Source organism: Lolium rigidum, chromosome 4, assembly GCF_022539505.1.
Source record: "Lolium rigidum isolate FL_2022 chromosome 4, APGP_CSIRO_Lrig_0.1, whole genome shotgun sequence".
In the NCBI taxonomy this organism is placed as follows: domain Eukaryota; kingdom Viridiplantae; phylum Streptophyta; class Magnoliopsida; order Poales; family Poaceae; genus Lolium; species Lolium rigidum.
Genome location: NC_061511.1, coordinates 155,063,779 through 155,083,035, shown reverse-complemented (window position 1 = coordinate 155,083,035; position 19,257 = coordinate 155,063,779).

The window sequence follows — 19,257 nt, the reverse complement described above, 5'->3', positions numbered from 1 at the left end:
CCGGCCGTTACATCACGTCTGATGGTTTCAGACAAACGCTTGGGTAAAACTGAGGAAAAACTAAGGAGCTGGGGAAAACTGAGCACAACTAAGGACCCGAGGGCACGAAAATAGAAATCCCTAATAATAATTATTTAGGCTTAAAACTAATCCCGAAGGTAGATGTAGAGGAAGTGTGCCGACTGCGATCACATTGACCTTGGATCCGTTTCCAACGCGCATCGTCACTTCATCTTTCAGCAGTTGTCGTTTATTCTTTAGTTCTTGTTTCGAGTTACAAATATGAGCAACCGAACCAGTATCAAATACCCAGGTACTAGAACGAGAACTAGTGAGATAAACATCTATACATGTATATCGGATATACCTTCTTTCTTCTTCTTGACAAGGCCGCTCTTCGGATCCGCCAAATACTTGGAGCAATTACGCTTCAGGTGTCCCTTCTCCTTGCGATAATAGCACTCGGCATCGGGCTTAGGGCCGTTCTTAGGTTTCATAGGAGGCGTGGCAGCTTTCTTGCCACCCTTCTTGAATTTTCCCTTAGACTTGCCCTGTTTCTTGAAACTGGTGGTCTTGTTGACCATCAACACTTGGTGCTCTTTCTTGATCTCAATCTCAGCAGCTTTTAGCATGCCAAAGAGTTCGAGTAACTCCTTGTTCATGTTCTGCATATTGTAGTTTATCACAAAGTTCTTGTAACTTGGTGGCGGTGATTGAAGGACACGATTAATCCCCGGTCTGTTAGGAATCACTATTCCCAAGTCATCGAGTTTCTTCGCATGCCGGTCATGGCGAGCATGTGCTCACTAATGGAGCTGCCTTCTTCCATCATACGAGCTGAAGAAATGTTTCGATGCTTCATAGCATTCCACGGCCGCATGAGTCTCAAAAATAGCTTTCAGCTCATTCATCAACTCATGAGGATCGTGGTGCTCAAAACGTTTTTGAAGATCGGATTCCGGAGCGCACAGGATGGCACACCGAACTTGAGAGTACCGAGTTTTCCGAGTCTCGTAAACAGCTTTTACTTCATCGGTTTCGAGTTTCACGGGAGGGTCACCTAGCGGTGCATCAAGCACATATTGCAGATTTCCGCCGGAGAGGAAGATCCTCACATGACGGAACCGGTCGGTGAAGTTGCTACCGTTGCTCTTAAGCTTTTCTTTCTCTAGGAACTGGTTAAAATTGATTGAGGACGCCATCTCTACAACATATATTTGCAATAGTTTAGACTAAGTTTATGACAAATTGAGTTCAAATTTTAATTCAACATAATTAAAAATCTAGGTGAACTCCCACTCAAAACAATATCCCTCGCATTGTCTTAGTGATCACACGAACCAAATCCATTGCACCTCAAATCGATCATCACGAGAAAAGGTGTAATTTCAATGGCGAACACTCAAAGTGTTCATCATATCAATCATATGATTCATGCTCTACCTTTCGGTATCACGTGTTCCGAGACCATGTACTGTACATGCTAGGCTCGTCAAGGCCACCTTAGTATCCGCATGTGCAAAGCTGTCTTGCACCCGTTGTATGTACTTATCGAATCTATCACACCCGATCATCACGAGATGCTTCGAAACGATAAGACTTGATAACGGTGCTACTAAGGATGAACACTTTATTATCTTGAGATTTTAGTGAGGGATCATCTTATAATGCTACCGTCGCGATCTAAGCAAAATAAGATGCATAAAAGGATTAACATCACATGCAGTTCATATGTGATATGATATGGCCCTTTTGTCTTTGCGCCTTTGATCTTCATCTCCAAAGCACGGACATGATCTCCATCATCTTCGGGCATGATCTCTATCATCGTCGGCGTAACGTCAAGGTCAATGGCGCCGTCTTCATGATTGTCCTCCATGTAGCAACTATTACAACTACTTTGAAATACTACTCAACATGAAATTTAAAGACAGCCATAAGGCTCCTGCCGGTTGCCACAATACAATAATGATCATCTCATACATATTCATCATCACATTATGGCCATATCACATCACCAAACCCTGCAAAAACAAGTTAGACGCTCTCTAATTTGGTTTGCATATTTTACGTGGTTTAGGGTTTTCGATATAGATCTAATCTACCTACGAACATGAACCACAACGTTGATACTAATGTTGTCAATAGAAGAGTAAATTGAATCTTTACTATAGTAGGAGAGACAGACACCCGCAAAGCCTCTTATGCAATACAAGTTGCATGTCGAACGAGGAACAAGTCTCATGAACGCGGTCATGTAAAGTTAGTCCGAGCCGCTTCATCCCACTATGCCATAAAGATGCAAAGTACTCAACTAAAGATAACAAGAGCATCAACGCCCACAAAACCATTGTGTTCTACTCGTGCAACCATCTATGCATAGACACGGCTCGATACCACTCGTAGGATAACATTGCATAGAAAACAAAAATTTTCCTACCGCGAACACGCAATCCAAGCCAAGATGCAATCTAGAAGACGGTAGCAACGAGGGGGTATCGAGTCTCACCCTTGAAGAGATTCCAAAGCCTACAAGATGAGGCTCTTGTTGCTGCGGTAGACGTTTACTTGCCGCTTGCAAAAGCGCGTAGAAGATCTTGATCACGATCGGTTCCGGCGCCACGAACGGGCAGCACCTCCGTACTCGGTCACACGTTCGGTTGTTGATGAAGACGACGTCCACCTCCCCGTTCCAGCGGGCAGCGGAAGTAGTAGCTCCTCTTGAATCCGACGGCACGACGGCGTGGTGTCGGTGGCGGTGAAGAAGTCCGGCGGAGCTTCGCTAAACTACGCGGACTATATGGAGGAGAAGGGGGCGGCTAGGGTTTGGGAGGGGTGGCCGGCCACTCTATGGGGGCGGCCAGCTTGTGGTCTTGGGGTGGCCGGCCCCCTCCCCTTGGCCCCTCATTATATAGGTGGAACCCCAAGAGGTGGTGTCCAAGTCTTCGAATAAGACCCGAACCAAAAACCTTCCATAGGAGGGGGAAACCTAGCCAAGCTAGGACTCCCACCAAGGTGGGAGTTCCACCTCCCATGTGGGGGTGGCCGGCCCCCTAAGGGGAGTCCACTTGGGACTCCTCCCCCACTAGGGTTGGCCGGCCATGGAGGTGGAGTCCCATGTGGACTCCACCTTCCTTGGTGGTTTCTTCCGGACTTTTCTAGAACCTTCTAGAACCTTCCGCGACATTTTATTCACATAAAATGACATCCTATATATGAATCTTATTCTCCGGACCATTCCGAACTCCTCGTGATGTCCGGGATCACATCCGGGACTTCGAACAAATATTCCAACTCCATTCCATATTCAAGAACTACCATTTCAACATCCAACTTTAAGTGTGTCACCCTACGGTTCGTGAACTATGCGGACATGGTTGAGTACTCACTCCGACCAATAACCAATAGCGGGATCCGGAGATCCATAATGGCTCCCACATATTCAACGATGACTTTAGTGATCGAATGAACCATTCACATACAATACCAATTCCCTTTGTCTCGCGATATTTTACTTGTCCGAGGTTTGATCTTCGGTATCACTCTATACCTTGTTAAACCTCGTCTCCGACAAGTACTCTTTACTCGTACCGTGGTATGTGGTCTCTTATGAACTTATTCATATGCTTGCAAGACATTAGACGACATTCCACCGAGAGGGCCCGGAGTATATCTATCCGTCATCGGGATGGACAAATCCCATCGTTGATCCATATGCCTCAACTCATACTTTCCGGATACTTAATCCCACCTTTATAACCACCCATTTACGCAGTGGCGTTTGGTGTAATCAAAGTACCTTTACGGTATAAGTGATTTACATGATCTCATGGTCATAAGGACTAGGTAACTATGTATCGAAAGCTTATAGCAAATAACTTAATGACGAGATCTTATGCTACGCTTAACATGGGTGTATCCATTACATCATTCATACAATGATATAACCTTGTTATTAATAACATCCAATGTTCATGATTATGAAACTAATCATCCATTAATCAACAAGCTAGTTTAAGAGGCATACTAGGGACTTCTTGTTGTCTATATATCACACATGTACTAATGTTTCGGTTAATACAATTATAGCATGACATATAAACATTTATCATAAACATAGAGATATAAATAATAACCACTTTTATTATTGCCTCTAGGGCATATCTCCTTCACTCCTATATAAGCGATGACTCAAGCGACACCGACAGCTTCGATTTCATCGACAAGTCCATCTCTATTGGAAAGGTCTTCACCAATCTCTACGATGGTGTCACCAAACCAAGCAAAGTTCAGAACTCAAAATATCATCAGATCTGCGCCATCGGAGAAGCAAGTCGCGATCAGGAGGAAACATCAGAGGCTTTCTACGATTTGGGAAATCCATATGTCGACCCTTCTGACCTAAGGCGAGGTTTGGGCACTAAATATGTCGGGCCTACACCACGTGTTAGAGTTCAACTTCCACAAGCAGCATGGGATAGAGCAGCAAGAGCTATGGACGGTTCTGAACCAATGGAGACAACCGCTACGGTCGAAGAATTACGGAGCTTACCAATATAGGCTCGCCCGAGCTGGAAGAGAATTGGAAAAACAGACAGCTGCTCTGAACAGAAGAAAAGAGGCAGCTTCCGCGTCAAGCATGCAAAGAGCGGAGTTAAGTCGACAATCAGGAACTTCGGGAGATAGTCACAGAGAAGCTCGGCGGAGAGCAAGATCTCGGCTGCAAAATATACCAGAGGCTGAAAGAGAGACTTTAATTCAAAACCTTGATATGTCTTTTATGTCAATCGACACGAGGGGGAATATCATCCCGAAAACACCGAAGCGAGGATACATGGCAACGCAAGCTTTCATCTTAGCGTCCGGGCCACCTCCCGGGGACCCGAGAGAAGCGTTGTATAACATGGCCATGGCAGGGATGTGGGGCCATGGGAGCAGCATTCGCAGCCACACCTCCCGAAGGAGGCTGCAAGACAAAATAGCCTGAGACCTACTGCAGCAGTGCAAAATCCACCAGAAGCAAGTGGAGTCAGAGATACGGTGGCTCAGGCCAGGGTAGATAGAGCGCGACAAGGCAGAAGAGAACATCGGCAGTCACCAGAACTCGCTGAAGAAGATATGTGTGGAGTCCCATGTTTTACGCGACGGGTCCGGAAAACTCGAGTCCCCTCAGGATTTAAGTTACCCGATAGTTTCAAGAAATTTGATGGCCTACAAGATCCCGAGGATTGGCTAGTCGACTACCTCGAGACGGTAAAGCTTATAGGTGGAACCAGAGCAACAGCCATGCAGAGCATCCAAATACACCTGAGCGGAGCCGCAAGATCTTGGATAAAAAGCTTCCTCCGAGTTCTATCGACAGCTGGGATAGCTTTGAGGATGTGTTTGTCAAGAACTTCCGATCAACCTGCAAAAAGCCGGCGACGTTAGAGAAATTGAGATCATGTCGACAAAAGCATGATGAATCAATGAGGAAATACATTCAAAGGTGGAACATCATCAAAAACTCGGCAGAGAATATATCTGACGAGAGAGCGATAGATGCGTTTGTAGCGAGGAGTTCGACGAGGCGATTTTGTGGAGGACTTGGGAAGAACCAACCCAAGGACGAGTATCGGCATTAATGGAAATAGCAAACGAGATGGGCAGATGGCGGGACGTCGTACATAACAAACGACACAGGTCAACAGAGGAGGACCGCAGTCGAAATTTTCAAAATAGACGATGATTTTCTCGGCAATTTTCGAGTTACGATGCCCCTGGCCAAATATCGGCTGGGTTTGAGGGAAACAATGGAGGAAACAATAGAGATGATTATCAAAGGAGTAATGCACAGCAAGGCAACAATAGAGATGACTCTCGAAACAACAGGCAAAATAGTGGGTCGAGATTTCAGAGACCTTTTGTAACTCCCGAAGATATGATGAACGGGCCATGTCAGATGCATTTTTACCTCGACAGCAATGGGAGAAGACAGTCAGGGCATTTGCAGAAGGACTGCCGAAACTTCCAAGCAATGCTGCGAGTTGCAGGAATAACTAATGCACAAACAGTAAATAGAAACCCCCAGGGGCCTAGGAGTGAGATTCATTTGCCACCTCCTCCCGCAGTTACAGACGAAAATCGACACCAGCTCGGAATAGCGGCGGCACCGACACCACCACCTTACGTTGATCCCAACTCTCATGGAGCGGTCTCGATGATTCGAAAGGCGAGGCCATCCAATAGAGCTCGAGAAGGTAATCTCGCGACGGTGTTCATGGCGGAGAAAATGCCTCCACCAACGGTTGAGTACCTCAATTGGTCGGGGCAAGATATTGGCTTCACGATAGCGGACCATCCGCATCAAGTTCCTCGACCGGGCGGTCGAGCACTCATCTTACCGAGCGGTAATCGCGGGATTCGACGTATCGCGAGTATTCATAGACGGCGGCAGCAGCCTAAACCTTATGTACGCAGATACGCTAAGGAAGATGAACATCTCCCTAGCAAATTTGAAGCCAACTGATACGCGTTTCCATGGAATTACGCCAGAGAAGCCAAGTTATCCGCTGGGAAAGATCAATCTCGACGTTCAGTTTGGGACCCGAGAAAATTACAGGATAGAGAAGTTGGAGTTCGAAGTCGTGGATTTCCCATCACAATATCACGCCTTGTTGGGGCGGCCAGCATATGCCAGGTTTATGGCAGTACCACATTATACATACTTATTGTGGAGGTTACCTGGGCCCAAGGGACCAATCACAGTCAAAGGAAGCTTTGCACTAGCCGATAAATGTGACAAGGATTTTCATCGATTATCAGAAACTTTCGGGATGCAAGCAGAATACATGGAGTCAAGGCTTACGACTGATTATGATGTGCTATCAAATGTGGGGAGACCTAATAAAGAGCCAACCTTTAACACTGCAAAGGATTCCAAGGAGGTGCAGATTCACCCGACAAATCCGAAGAAGACGACGTCCATCGCAACAAACATGGACCTCGCATAGGAAAGCGCGCTCGTCGAGTTCCTCCGTGAGCACCTGGAAAATCTTCGCATGGTGTCCAGGCTGACATGCCGGGAGTACCCGGGGAACTTGCCGAGCACCACTTAAACTTGGATCCAATAGCAAGACCAATCAAACAACCTTTGCGGCGTTTTTCGGAGCCAAACCACAAAGCTATGCTGTCGGAGATTGATAGATTAAGAGAAGCTGGTTTCATCAAGGAGCTGCATACTGAGGCCACGTGGGTCGCAAACCCAGTGTTGGTCCCGAAGAAAAACACTAAAGTCCTTCGCATGTGTGTCGACTTTACGTGTCTCAACAAACATTGTCCAAAGGATCACTTTCCCCTCCCGAGGATCGATCAAATCATCGACTCCACGACAGGATGTGAACGTCTTTCCTTCTTGGATGCTTATTCTGGTTATAACCAGATCAGATTGAAAGAAGAGGATGAGGTTAAAACAGCGTTCATCACACCTTATGGCGTGTTTTGCTATCGAACAATGCCTTTTGGTCTGAAAAACGCGGGAGCAACATATCAGCGGATGATGCAGAAATGTTTAGCAACACAGATTGGGAAAAATGTACAAGTGTACATCGACGACGTCGTCATAACATCAAGAAAGGGGGCAACGTTAATCGAGGACTTGAAGGAAACTTTCGACAACCTCGACAAATTTTGTCTCAAATTGAATCCGACGAAGTGTTCTTTCGGCGTCCACTGCGAGAGAACTTCTCGGGTTCCTAGTCTCGAGCAAGAGGGATCGAAGCTAATCCCGAAAAAATCCAAGCTATCGTAACAATGAGGAAGCCAACGAAGTTGAAAGAAATACAACGACTAACCGGGCGAGTCGCGGCTTTAAGTAGATTCGTCGCCAGTGTGGGAGAAAAGGCGTTACCGTTCTATGCCCTAATCAAACAAGGAGATAAATTCCAATGGAACGAAGAAGCAGATAGAGCTTTCGAGGATCTTAAACGCGCAATCTCGACACCACCAATCTTGGTGGCGCCAAAAGAGAAGGAACCCCTCCGGCTATACATTGCGGCTACACCCCAGGTGGTCAGCACGGCGCTAGTAGTCGAAAGAGAAGAAGAAGGAAAACTCCATGGAGTGCAGAGACCAGTATATTTCATTAGTGAAGTATTATCGCCTTCAAAACAGAGGTACCCGCAGTACCAAAAGCTAGCATATGGAGTATTTACAACCGCGAGAAAATTGCGGCACTATTTTTCGGCGCATCCGATAATAGTGGTCAATGAGGCGCCTTTATCCAATATACTCAACAATCCGGAAGCTACAGGCCGTGTCTCCCTGTGGGGAATAGAACTTTCTCCTCGGGACATCACGTATGAAAAAAGAAAGGCAATAAAGTCACAAATTCTACCAGATTTCATTGCAGAGTGGATGGAGTTGCAAAACACAGGACCTCCGGATTTATCGAGAACTCTGGACTATGAACTTTGACGGGTCCAAGAGGTTAGAAGGAGGCTGGAGCAGGGGTGATACTCATATCACCTGAAGGCGACAAATTAAAATATGTCTTACGGATGACGTTCCCAAACGCGTCTAACAATGAGGCAGAATACGAAGCTCTTATACACGGGATGAAGATGGCGAAAGCTTGTGGCGCAACTCGACTAAAAATCTTTGGCGACTCACAATTGGTGGCTCAGCAAGTCATGAACCAGTGTGACGCAGTCAATGATAGCATGGTGGCATACAAAGAAGTGTATAACGAGCTCGAGAAACTATTTGATGGATGCGAAGTAAATCACATCAGCAGGCTCAACAATGACGAAGCCGATGTTCTTGCAAACATCGGGTCGCAGTGTCTCGCGATTCCTCCGGGCGTGTTCTGGGAGGAGATAACAGAGAGATCCACGAAGCCAAAGAAATCAACAAAGAAGGAGAAGGATGAGAAACCCTCGGGAGCTGCGAAAGAAACATCAGAAGGGGAAGAAGAACAGGATCTAATACTAATGGTGCAAGTTCCATGGATGCAGGCGTACATATCGTACATCCTAAGGAAAACAATACCCGACGATCCAGTTGAAGCAAGGCGAATTATTCGACGGTCCAAAGCTTTCACGGTGGTCAAAGGGGAGTTGTACAAGCGAAGTATTTCGGGTGTGCTACAAAGGTGCGTTACACCCGAAGAAGGAAGGACAATCCTGAAGGATGTACATGAAGGAATATGTGGTCATCACGCGAGCAGTCGAGCTATTGCGGCCAAGGTCTTCCGAGCTGGATTTTATTGGTTGACAGCGATTGAGGACGCACAAGAGATAGTGCGAACTTGTGACGCGTGCCAGAGATTTGCCGCAAGGCCTCACTCTCCGGCAGCGGAATTGATGCCAATACCCTTATCTTGGCCCTTTGCGCAGTGGGGTCTCGATATGGTGGGGAAGTTACACAAAGCCTCGCCAGGAGGATACGAGTACATGCTCATCCTGTCGACAAATTCACCAAGTGGATAGAAGCGAAGCTGATAAATTCACCAGATGTGGCGTCAGCAATAAAATTCGTGAAGAGCATTGTTTTTCGGTTTGGAGTACCTCATAGCATCGTCACAGACAATGGCAGTAACTTCACATCCAAGGAATTCAAGGCGTACTTGCGCGAGGTAGGCATCAAATTGCACTTTGCGTCGGTTGCACACCCTCAAACCAACGGCCAAGTCGAGAAAGCCAATGGTATTATACTGCAATGGCATCAAGAAGCGTTTGTTAGGACCACTGGAAAAAGCTCGACATACTTGGCCAGAGGAGCTGCCGAGTGTATTATGGAGCATCCGAACAACACCAAATACAGCGACACAGGAGACTCCGTTTTTTCTGGTCCATGGAGCAGAGGCAGTACTGCCGATAGAAATAGAGCACGACTTTCCTAGAGTCACGGAGTACAATGAAGAAGTCTCCAGGAGAGCATTGGAAGATGACGTTGACGCACTCGACGAAGCTCGAGACGAAGTATTGTCAAGGGTAACTAAATATCAGCAGGACCTGAAAAACTACCACAGTCGACGTTTGCGACCAAGATCCTTTCAAGTTGGAGACCTGGTTCTGCGACTCAATCAAGAACGTACTGAAAAACTCGAGTCGCCATGGCTTGGCCCTTACGTCGTCACAGAAGTCATCGAAGGAGGAGCATACATGATCAAGGATAAGAAGACAGGGATTCCCGAGAAAAACCCCTGGAACGTGGCACAGTTAAGGCGTTTTTACGCTTAATATCGAAATATAGTCCTCCTTGTAAAAATACAATGTACTGAAACGCCCGCGAGTTTCCAGACGCACTCTTTTCCTTTTTCGGGGCACCGAGTGGGGCCGGGAAAGGTTTTTAATGAGGCGGGCTCGCGATGCTGCAATATAATAAAGATAGTGGAGATACATATCTTTTTTCGACATGCTCGGGGGCTTACGCCTCGAAGTTACAATATATACACAACATAGATGAATCTAACTGGCAAGAAATATTTCGCCTTGGTATCAAATACCTCGCCAAATAAAAAGAAGGTACAAAATAGCAATCAGCAAAAGAACAAAATACTCGGGGGCTTGTACCCGCAAATATAGAATTTGGGTGCCTTGGTTTATAACCTCGCACACACAATAAAGAGATTTGCCACCGAAACACTCGGGGGCTTGAGGAAGAAAAATAGAAATATTTCCTAAATTTACAATATAGTATATGCTTATACAGGACGCCATTCCCGAGGAAAATCGACAAGTTAAAAGAAAAAGAAAATCAATTGCGGCGCAGTATATTATCTATGGTCATCCGTCCAGTATTTGCAGTACGAGTACTATGTTCAGCATAGCTGCCCCTTTCGAAGAACTCAGAGTCCATCCGAAGAAGTTCATCCATCATATCTTCTGCAACAGGGGTCACATGATCATCAATTTTGCTGACATCCCTCTTCCTTTTCGCCATCTTGGCTAAGCACTTGGTAACAATTTGGCTCATGTCAAACTTGGAATAGCAGATTTTGATCATCATCATTGCAAACCTGGCACCAGCAGATAGTTGGGCTCGCACAAAGTGATGGATATGAGGGGCATCATGAAACTTTTCCAACAAACCAAGAATAGTGTCGGGTGCCTCGTTTCGAGGAAACAACGTCTTGTAAACCAGGGTCAATGTTCTGGTGCAAAAATCAAGGAAGTCCCGAACCTGACAGGCGCGGTCTTGAAACCTGACAATCTGTCGGGTACGTTCTGGAGTAGCCCAGAAAAGAGAACCGTGGTCGAGGAGGTTCGTCCTGGTGTTCACCCTTTCATCCTCGGCAGCAGCATCGATAAAGGAGCCTATTTGGCGACAACATAAGAATCTCAAAAAAGGAAATAGCGAGAAAACGGGAATCTCGGTTTGCAAGAGCATACCTGACATATCTGCACTGGCTTCAATCATCAAATCAAGCATAAAATTTTCTCGAGTGGTCGCTTTTGCAGCTTCAGAAACAACAACTTCCCTGGCAGCCATGGCATCTTGAGCTTGTTGAAGCGCAATTTGTTCCCTCTCGGATGATTTTCGAGATTGTTCCATCATCATAAGTGATTGTTTCTTCATAGACTGGAGTTGATGGCGAAGTTCTTCCAAGTCTTCTGCTGAATTTTTACTCGAAGAATTTTCAGCACGCTCGACAGTAACAGGAACCTTCTTCGAACGGGACGACGCAGGTAAAACATCGGAAGGATGAGGAGTCGAAGTATAGTTGTCAAAAATCAACTGGAAATAAAAGATTCAATATCAATCATCAAGCAAAGATAGATTTCCATTTCATTCTCGAAGTATATACATCGCTATTACAAAAGAAGGGTCCCTAATGGACTATGGAAGCAGTCATTGCCAAAACTACTAGAGCAACAGCATCAGAAGAAAAAAGAAAGGGAAAAGAAAGGATGGTCTACTTGACCTCCGGCTTGGATGAGCTTGGAGCAGGAGTTGGCTTAACACCAAGGAAGGAAAGGATTGGTTTTGAGGGAGGCTTGGCAGCTCTAATTAGAGATTGCCATTTCTTCGTTTCCATCTCCCCTATGTCGCCAACCTTGGTCCAGTCGACGTTTTGCTGGCTATTAGCAACCAGCGCGATGGTGCCTTCAACACCGATCTTCAGGACCTCTTGGCAAAGTTTAAGCCCAAGATCTTCCGGCACGTTGAACGCCTTAGCAAGAGCGACGAAGGTGTTGGGATCCTCTTTCTTCGGGAAGAAATAGGGGAAAAGCTTCGACAGACCTGCCTCAGCGGCAGCAAGGCCGTTGTGTGCTTCATCCCCATGAATTTCAAGAAGAGTCAGCGCGTCGAGCAGCTCGTCGCCTTCAGGACCATCCACCTCATAGTCTTGATGCGTTCTCCCTGAAGACAAAACAAAGGATAGTTCGTAAATGACATGATCGGAAAATGTGAAGTAACCCGAGAAAAACAGCAGGGATCATAGTACTTACTAACAAAACGTCGACTCTGCGACTCCAGGCGACTGAGGATCTCTGTTTCTCGAGCAGATTGCTGTTGTATATTCTCGCTCAAAGCACTCTCTGCGTCATGAAGCCTCTTCCGAAGATCTTCAACGCAAGCGACATCCGCCTTCGCCTTTTCAGCATCGGCCTTGGCCTTCTTGGCGTTTGCTTCAGCCTTCTTACGAGCTTTTTCACTTTGCTCCAATTTTTTAGCAAGTGCATCAGCACGTTGGTTGGCTTCCGCAAGATTTTCTGCCAACATAGTCAAAACCAATCAAGACGACGACAAAAAAAGGGGAGAGATCAGCTGCGGGTCAGGAGGAGTAGCAAAATTTTACCTTCAGCTTTGCTAGCGTATTCACGGTACCCGATAAATTGGGCACCGATGCGGATGAGTTCTTTAATCAAAGGCTAATATAGAAAGATAGAGAACGAAAGTGTCAATATAGTAAACAGCTCGACAGCATAAAGCACAAACAAGGCAAACGAAAAAAGTCGAGAGCATCGAAAAAAGAAACTTGGCACAAAAGAGAGAAGGGACTTACATCATCCAAAAGAGGAGTCGAGGAACCACCCAATTGTAAGGTAGGTTCCGTGACTAATTCAACCCCTGCCCTTTTTGGTGAAGAGACACGGGGGCTTCCGGGAGGAGTAGGCTCGTTGGATGTTTTGTTGAGGAGGCGAAGATTCTTCTCCTTCCACGTGCACCTCCGAGACAACTAAAGTACGCGACGTACTCGTTCGAGCGATCGCGTCAATAGCTGGCGTTTCTTCCTCGTCACCACTACAAAAAATGGCGACGAGTATAAGGAGCAAGATAGACAAAAATTGACGAGGAGTAAAACGTTAAGAAGCAAGGGGTCACTTACGAGCCGACGAGGGCATCTTCGTATGGATTGAAAATTGCCTTCTTCTCCGAAGGACCAATTTCTTCGGCTTTGGAGGTGCCGGAATCTTCGATTTCCTCCCTTTTCCTCTTGTTCCTTGGAGAAACGACGAGGTGAAAGGGAGTGTGTCGAAGCAGTAGCCTCAGATTCAGCATCTTTTTCAGAAGAAGCCGCGGATTTGTGAGAACCCGCAACTTCACTTTCAGGGCGCGAGGTACCTTGGTTGTCATCATCGACAACAGTACGATCTTCAACTTCTCCACCCTCAGGAAGAGGAGGAAGAGAAGTGAGAGAGGGATGGTTCTGAGAAAAAGGAAGAATGTCAATAAAAAAGAAAGAGTGTCGATAAAAAGAAAGGCGTTCTGCACAGAAGCCAACAAGATAGTAGTCGACAAAAAATAAAATTCGAGAAGACAATTTAGCAACCGAACGGAACAATTACCTCGGGAAGGGGATTGGCGCCACTGTATGGTGCAACGCGGCAAGAAGTAGGAATGCTGTCCTTCTTGCTAAGCTTGGAAATCCTTCGGATCAGCTTCTCTAAGTCCTTCACAGGAAGTTCTTTGGAGAGCCTCTCGACATCCTCGTCACCAGCGTACATCCAAAGGGGGTTTTTGCGAGCTTGCAGAGGTTGCACTCTAATCCTAAGGAAGTAGGCGGTGATTTGGATACCCGATAATTCCTTGCCACGGGTGTTCTGAAGCTCACGTATGCGAGTCATCATCGCCTCTGTTGCCAATTTATCTTCTTCGGTAGCTTCAGCGTCCCAGGATCGGCGGCGAAGAATCTTGGCTCTTCCATCAAAAGGAGCAATATTGAACTCCGCTGAATCGGAGCTTTCTTCGTGCACATAGAGCCATCTCTTTCGCCATCCTTGGACGGAGTCGGGGAATTTGACGTCGAAATAATCGACGTCAGGACGAACACAGATAACGACGCCGCCGATATTATAGGCGACGCCGTGAGAGCTATTACGGCGAATGCAGAAAATGCGCTTCCACAAAGCCCAATTAGGTTGGACCCCGAGGAAGCACTCACACAGTGTGATAAAAATTGACACGTGGAGGATGGAGTTGGGCGTCAGCTGATGCAGCTGAAGCCCATAGACAAAAAGGAGACCCCGAAGAAATTCATGGATAGGGGGAGAAAGACCGCGGATGAGATGGTCAACAAAGCCGACCCGATACTCCATGGGAGGCGATGGATAGCTCTCCTCCTTGGGGAAGCGCGAGTGCGTTCTCCTTCTTGGTGAATCCTAGTTTCTTCGACAGATTCATATCCTGGCCGGAGATTTTGGATCTCTCCCACTCCAGATCTTCGGCGGCCATGGCAGATTCTGGAGAGCTGTGCTTGGTCAGACGCGCGCGAGGTGGCATCAATGAGCTTGGTGGCGAAGGGTGTGCGAATGGCTGGGCGCTTGAAGCAACGAGAGCAATGGAGAATCTTGCAGAGGAGAAGCAGAGATGCGGCGCTAGTGAAAGGGCTAGAGGAGGAAGGCGATGCCTCTATATAGAGGTGCGCTGAACGGACGCACCGTTGGATTGAGAATTTGCGGAACAGATGCTGTACACGTGGACAAGGGGTAAAAAGTAATTTCATATAGACGAGAAAGCACAACGGCTACAGTACGTGCGCCAGGAAAAGCGGAGGACGTGTGTCCCCCACTTGCATAACGTGTCAAATTGACATGATTTTTGGGCCCACAAGGCAGAGAGATAAGCGGTTCTCGCATTTTCCTGATATATTGGTCGTGGCTGTCATCAGCAGTGATGTCACCTTGGTAAAAGAAACTCTCGGCTATGAAGCTTTGCAAAAATGGCGACACCAGAAGATTATGGTTTATCTCGAGAGCCTTTGATCAAATACAAGTTTTTGCTCAAATGCTTGGGGGCTACTTTGGAAAAAAGAAACGTTCGAATATGGCAAAATAGAAATGGCGAGAGCCTATGACCAAACGCAAGCATTTGTTCATAGCCTCGGGGGCTACTCCCATCGGGAGCACTGTTCGCGCACCCGATAGATATAAAACCTCGAGAAAGCAAGACAATATAGTGACATGAGGCATTAGAATGTTGAGCCTACAACCAAGCACACGTCCTTGGCTGTAGCCTCGGGGGCTACTCCCATCGGGAACGCTGTTCGCGTGCCCGATGAAACTATTAAAAAAAAGAGAAAAGAGAGAAGAGAAAGAAAGAAAGGAGTGAGTATATTTCGAGTTATACAAATAACTCTACATATACTCCCATCGGGAAGGCAATATAAGTCATACATTGACTCAATAAAATGTGCTATTCCAACATCCGAATAAGCACTCGACAATATATTCTCAGAACGCCAAAGATGCGAACAGTTTCCGAATGCCGCAAAACTTTGCGAAGGTAAGACCCCAGATCCGTTCTGTGCGGCGTGGCGCCGTCTCTGACGTCGGTTTGCTACTTTTTTCCGTATCAACAGATACGAAGAAAAATCCTAACGGACGCGTTAGGTACCCGATAAATATGACTGGGACTCGACAGAATGGTAAGACCTTAAGCGGCACCTGTCGAAGTTTACACCAGTATCCCGAGATCATGTCTAGGGACGTGATCTTGAAGTAGTTTTTTGCGGATTGCCATTAGAGCGAGTTAACTAGTACCCGATCCGTCGGATGAACTAGCCCCAACTACCATTATCCCTGTACAATATAGAAATTCATATGCAAAGATATGTGATAAAGTTCGGAGTTAACGAATAAATATAAAGGTGGATATTTTCCTTGACTCTACGATTCAAACAAAATCTCGGGGGCTACTGACATAGGCATCCCCAATGGGCCTGCCGAAGAAGATACCCAGGGTTTACTAAAGGCCCATGACCCGAAGAATAAGAAGATTCGGAAGCCCAAGATACTGTTAAGGAAAGTTAGAGTTGTAATAGGAAGCATTATTCGTAATCTTGCGGGACGGGTTAGAAACCCTCCCGGACTCTGTAAACTTGTATGTTATGAAACCCTCGGCTCCACCTCCTATATAAGGGGGAGTCGAGGGACAAAGAAAGCAATCGAATCATTGTCTCACAAACCCTAGTTCTTACATTGTCGAGCACTTTTCGGCTGAAACCTTCGAGATCTAATTGCCCTCTACATCCAACGAAACCCTAGTCTACTACTTGTAGGCATTGACAAGTTAATACCTTGTCAGCCGGTGCACATCCTCCTCCTCCCAAGGGGCCGCTTTCACTCCACCCCATCGTAAGTACTCTCAATCGCTCCCTCATCTGGTACATTCTATTGTAGATCGATTGGATGACATTGTAGATCTGATAGTTGTTGAGCTGCTCCGATGGATGTGCATGTAGATAGGATTCATGTCAATGTGCACTGCATGTGAACTTTTAAGCGCTGCATGTCATGGACATGACAATGTCAAGTCTCTCATGGAGCTTGAGCTTGGCATGATGACATTGCTTGACATTGGCAAGTGATACGTCTCAAACGTATCTATAATTTCTTATGTTCCATGCTAGTTTTAACAATACTCACATGTTTTATATACACTTTACATCATTTTGATGCATTTTCCGGCACTAACCTATTAACAAGATGCCGAAGCGCCAGCTCTCGTTTTCTGCTGTTTTTGGTTTCAGAAATCTTACACAGGAAATATTCTCGGAATTGGATGAAAAAAAAGCCCACGGTCTTATTTTCCACGGAGCCTTCCAGAACACCGAAGGAGAGACGGAGAGGGGCCAAGGAGGCCCCACACCCTAGGGCGGCGCGACCAGGAGGGGGGGCGCGCCGGCCTATGGGGTGGGCCCCTCGGTCGCCTCCCGACTCTGCCCCTTCGCCTATTTATTCCCTCCGTCGCGAAAACCCTAGTACCGAGAGCCACGATACGAGAAAACATACTGTGACGCCGTCGCCGCCAATCCCATCTCGGGGGATTCAGGAGATCGCCTCCGGCACCCTGCCGGAGAGGGGAATAATCACCGGAGGACTCTACATCATCATGCCCGCCTCAGGATTGATGCGTGAGTAGTTCATCCTTGGACTATGGGTCCATAGCAGTAGCTAGATGGTTGTCTTCTCCTCTTGTGCTATCATGTTTAGATCTTGTGAGCTGCCTAACATGATCAAGATCATCTATTTGTAATGCTACATGTTGTGTTTGTTGGGATCCGATGAATATGGAATACTATGTCAAATTGATTATTGATCTATCATATATGTGTTGTTTATGATCTTGCATGCTCTCCGGTGCTAGTAGAGGCTATGGCCAAGTTGATACTTGTAACTCCAAGAGGGGGTATTTATGCTCGATAGTGGGTTCATGCCTCCATTGAATCTGGGACAGTGACAGAAAGTTCTAAGGTTATGGATGTGCTGTTGCCACTAGGGATAAAACATCAATGCTTTGTCTAAGGATATTTGTGTTGATTACATTACGCACAGTACTTAATGCAATTGTCTATTGTTTGCAACTTAATACTGGAAGGGGTGCGGATGCTAACCCGAAGGTGGACTTTTTAGGCATATATGCATGCTGGATAGCGGTCTATGTTCTTTGTCGTAATGCCCTAAGTAAATCTCATATTAGTCATCATGATATGTATGTGCATTGTTATGCCCTCTCTATTTGTCAATTGACCAACTGTAATTTGTTCACCCAACATGCTATTTATCTTATTGGAGAGACACCACTAGTGAACCGTGGACCCCGGTCCATTCTTTTACATCTGAAATACAATCTACTGCAATCTCTGTTCTCTGTTGTTCTTAGCAAACAAACATCATTCTCCACACCATACGTTTAATCCTTTGTTTACAGCAAGCCGGTGAGATTGACAACCTCACTTTAAGTTGGGGCAAAGTATTTTGGTTGTGTTGTGCAGGTTCCACGTTGGCGCCGGAATCCCTGGTGTTGCGCCACACTACACTCCTTCACCAACAACCTTCACGTGGCCTTCATCTCCTACTAGTTCGATAAACCTTGATTTCTTACTGAGGGAAACTTGCTGCTGTACGCATCACACCTTCCTCTTGGGGTTCCCAACGGACGTGTGCTTCACGCGTCATCAACAAGCTCCATAATGGACTTGACAATGTCATGTCCATGACATTGCTTGCCATTGACATGCCAAACATCATGGACTTGTCATTGGCATGCCCCATTATGGAGCTTGACATAGGCATGCTCCATGATGGACTTGACAATGTCAAGTCCATCACATTGCTTAAATTGCCATGATCCATCATGGACTTGACAATGTCAAGTCCATGACATTGCTTGACATTGCCATGCTCCATCGTGAATTTAACAATGTCATGTGCATGACAGTGCTTGACATTGGCATTGGCATGACGATCTTGTGATTGTCATGGCCATCATGGAGTTGATCCCTGTCTCTGGTGCCGACAACGCAAGTATGGCTAACACTTTGCATTGTCATTGTATTTGCAGAACTGGCTCTTCCTAGAAACCTTTCCGGAAGGGCCCATACTGGACGCAAGGGACATAGACGTCCGGGTGCATCTTCGTGACCCCAAAGAAGGGTTCATGGAAGCGCACTGGCAGATCACCGCGCCAAGGGTTCATGTCGGCTGTCCTGCTAACCTGGGGCACTCTCCTAGGCAGCGGTGCCGACGTTCTTCGTGCAGCTGGAGAGCCCGGACCTCCTTGCCCTCGCCGTGCCGCCCTACATGGAGCAACATCTGATCACCAAGTACAAGCTGAAGAACAATGGCCCGCCGGTGAAGGTGTGCTTGTACATGGGCGAGCGCTGCGAGTGGAAGGTGCAGCTCCAGTGGACGGCCCAGCGCGTTGGATTTATCAAGTCCTGGTATGAGTTCGCCGCCATGATTTTCCTCTGCGTCGACGACACGATCGTCTTCACCCCTAAGGACGACGGCTTCAAGGTCGACGTCTTTAGGAAGGAGACTTCGTGCT